At 35.0% G+C, this 4,158-nt stretch overlaps 1 non-coding gene across 1 annotated transcript; it reads right to left on the bottom strand.

The window, feature by feature from the left end:
* Positions 1-201: 201 nt before the first annotated feature.
* Positions 202-410, bottom strand: LOC115071070. Its single transcript, XR_003850178.1, has one exon. It is a non-coding gene; the product is annotated as a small nucleolar RNA U3 (small nucleolar RNA).
* Positions 411-4,158: the final 3,748 nt, after the last annotated feature.

Here is a 4,158-nt window from a genome sequence, read left to right as displayed (position 1 = left end):
GCTGGTCTTCTTTAAGGGAGTGACCAGCTCCAGTGGATGAACTCACACCAAGGGACATCTGGGCATACAAACTTGACTTGATAGACCTTAACATATATGACAGAATACATGAAATCTGGTAGCATGGATATGGAGGGAGGTGCATATAAGGGAGGTTGTCTAAATATGATTAAGGTGTATTGTATGAAATGCAAAAATTCAAACATATATATAGTTTTTTTTAACTCTACCAAAAGAGAGAAGAACGATCATTAATGGGAAAAGGCAGTTGTAGCAAATCAAGACCAAGAGCTGGCTTCATGCTCAGGAGAAAAGGGTACTTCTCCTCCTCATGGTTTCTGCTACTCTACACAGTCAGAAAATCTTCTCTAGTAATGAACTGTAGATATGATCCCTGAAAGTATAGTCTTTCAATAAAATATACTTTTTAAAGAGAAAGAATAATACAAACACCACTGATGTAGAACTAAAAAAACAATGTCTGAATCTCTGCACTCCACTATGCTTTCAGAACAGAAACAACCAAAAATGGCATGCTTCTGCATACATAAACCTGAGAAAACTCAATGAGGGTTTATGCTTATTATGTATATTTTTGCCAAACTACTGCGTTAATCCGCGGTGTATCATTGCTTCAATTCCTTCACATTCACCTTAGTTTTTTCCTCTCTTCTGTTCCTGTCTAGTAGATAATTTTCTAGGCCAATCTAAAATTCCTGGTATACTCTATCCACAAGAACCTAATAACTCTAGGAGCAGGAGCACCTGCATTGCACAGTGTTTATGCAGAGTTAAATTCATTTATTTTTTTTCTCTTTGTAAATTATCTGTTATGTATTCTAAGATATGAAATGCATACCTTGTTTAATTTGCAAATGTCTTTAACTAAATTATCAGAGATCTTCAGAGTAGTTCAAAGGCCAGAATTAAACACTAAGTTTTAACTTATAAATTCTAAATCTTTGTCATTTTCATATCATTTTCTAATAATTGCCAGACAGTCTGGAACAGAACAGCATCTATAGTTGTCTTAATGAACTTTAGGGAAATAGGCTCATTAATGCAGCTTTGGAAGCAACTTCCATTTTCTACATCATAAGACATGATTTTTACCATCTTTCAACACTCACATTAAAATGCTTTAGATTCCAAAAAGGTGCCAAGTCACAGAATTTGTGAAAATCCAGAAATCCCTCCAATTGCTTGCAAAATGCAATTTCCATCTTATTCTTTCTCAATATTGTAAGTAAAGGGCATATCCCTATGTGTGACTTGGAACTGGGCATGGTGTTTTCTTATGCTTTTTGGTTTAAATAAGTGCTAATTAAGAAAAGAGAACAGAAAGTTTAACCAATGCTCCCTAATAGCAGATCACATTCTTTCTGCTTAAAGTAACACTTATGTCTCATTTTTTGCAATCTAATTGTTTTCTGTATGGCTTAGGGGGACAAATCACTAAATTAATGATTCAAAGAATTGAACAGACTTGTTTAAAATGTCAATCCAGCCAGGCAGTCATTACTGGGGATAAATGAGAATAGTTATACAGCCATATTTTTCATTTATATCACACTTAAGATTTTTTTGCAACTACTTTTACACTTCTTTCCCATTTGAAATGATAAAAAGTGCAACAGCAATCCTTGGGTTTTTCTTGCTCTTGTGTCAAGTTCAATGAAAACATTTTGATAGGATACATGCTTGCACTTTCACAGTTAATTTCTCTCACCTTCCCCAAATCCTGGCCCTGATAGATCTTATCTTTAACATTTAGTATTTGATTCACGATGTTTTTGTTTTTGTTTTTGTTTTTCGCATTCACTATGGAGTAAAGAAGTATGTGAGGAAGAATCCAATCGAACTACCAGAAAATGTTGCCTGAGATGGTCTGGACCAATAATATCAGACCTACAGATGAATAAGTAGTTGAATAATTTCATTATAATGAGATCAAATGTCATTCTTGAGCTCTGTAGCCACCAACATCATAGGCAAATTTATGACAAGAGAACTAAGCAGGAAAATGTGAATAGCAGGGGTTAAGAATAAATGCACCATTCAAAGACTCAGCTTTGAAACAGTGGGTTCTTTAACACCTGTAAGGTGTAATGTGCTTTCCTACATTCTATGTGTCTCTGCACGTGGTGCTCTCTGGTACAAGTCAGTAAACAGAAGGCTGCAAAATGAAGAGCGAAAGTGGTCGTGTTCCTCCATGGCATGCAACTCTCTGCTGCTATCACCAGGCTGAAATTTTAGTTATTCAATGTACTTTCTTTGATCTTAATTGAAGAAGATACTTAAATGAATGCTACACAGATTCAAAGCAACATCCATCAAAATTTCATTTATATTAATCACAGATATACAAAATTAATACTAATATGCATATGGAAGTACAACAGACCATGACTAGGCAAAGAAATCTTGTATAAAAAGAGAAATACTGGGGACATCATGATCCCTGATTTCAAATTACACTACAGAGTGATAGTAAATAAATTGGGATGATATCAGCACAAAACAAATATGTAAAACAATGGAATAGAACAGAAATAAATGCATATAGCTACAGTCACCTAAGTTTCAACAAAAGAATCACAAACCTACATTGTAAAAAGGTAGCCTTTTCAACAAATGAGCCTGGGCAAACAATGAAAACTAGATCTGTATCTCTCACCCTACACCAAAATCAATTGTAAATAGATGAAAGGCCTTAATGCAAATCCTGAAACTTTAACACTGTTAAAGGAAAACATGCAAAACATATAGGTACTTGCATAGGCAAGTACTTTCTTTAAAAGTACTTCAATAGCTTGTGAAATAAGACCAAAAGTAAACAAATGGATTATATGAAATTTAAAAGCTTCTGTACAACAGAAGAAAATAATCACCAGAATGGTCAGAATTTCAGAATAGAAAAAAAAGCTTTGCCAATTATACATCAGACAGAGGATTAATATATAGAATATATAAAGAATTGCAAAGTTAAATACATATATTAGTTGTATATATCATATATCAAACCAATAAATGGACTATGAAACTGAATAGGCATTTCTGAAAAGAAGAACTACAAGTGGCCAATAGATATTTGAAATTTTGTTCAACATCTTTAGCCATCAGGGAAATGACATTTTATTGTTTGGTCACCAATGCCTTATCTGGAATGAATCTACCTTTGTTTATGCTTCCCCAGAAAAAGTCAACACACAAATCACAAAGGGAACTAATTAGGGGAGTTTGGGGTACAGAAAGAGGGAGTTAAGGGGAATGGAGAAGGGTAACCTGAGAGGGGGCTTCTGTTAAACAATCTCAATTGTCAACATGAGGATATCTATAATCATATAGAGATAGGCTTTCAGGCATGCTTTGGAGTATTATCTTGAGGAGATTATTTAAGGTGGAAAGACCCAGCCATTGTGGATAGTAGCACCCACTCCCCTGGGCTAAGAACCTAGGCTCTATCAAAAGCAAAATTTTGGTTGATTACAAGCAGTTTATTGCTTTCTGATTGCTAAATGTGGATGCAAAGTGCCCAGCAGCTTTAAGCTACTGCTCTAAGTCCTGCCTTCCCTGCCATGATGGATTTGCCCTTGGAGATATAAGACAAAGTAAACTCTTGGTTCCTTGTTACTTTGCCCAGGGTCCTTTATCAGTACAACATGAAAAATAATGATACAAGGCTAAATAAGAGCAAAATAAAATGACATATATGTAGGAAAATACAAAAAAGTCCATCAAGATAAATAAATAAGGTTATCAAAGTAAATGCTCTATGTCAAGCACTGACAGTGATTCTCTTTCTTGTACTAGCCACTGTTTTCATTCACCCTAAAAGATACAACGATAAACATGTGGTGTAACCCATATGTGAAAGGTGAATAGAACATCCACAGTCTTTAATACAGAAGTCATTTTTATTAAATAAACTAGAAAGTACTGTACTACATTTGTAGTTGGAAAATAACCTTACAACTATCGGGTTGTGGGCTGGAGAGATGATTCAGTGGTTAATAGCACCTGATGCTTTTGCAGAGGACCCAGGTTCTGTTCCCAGTAACTATATGGCAGCTAACAATCATCTGTAACTCCAGCTGAATGGGATCTGATGCCTTCTTCTGATGTCTATGAACCTTGCAAGACATGGGTGCATATATA

The sequence above is a fragment of the Nannospalax galili genome, unplaced genomic scaffold, assembly GCF_000622305.1.
Source record: "Nannospalax galili isolate Female #2095 unplaced genomic scaffold, S.galili_v1.0 scaffold198, whole genome shotgun sequence".
Lineage (NCBI taxonomy): Eukaryota > Metazoa > Chordata > Mammalia > Rodentia > Spalacidae > Nannospalax > Nannospalax galili.
Note: the sequence above shows the minus strand (reverse complement) of the source record. Positions and strands in the feature narration are given on the sequence as shown.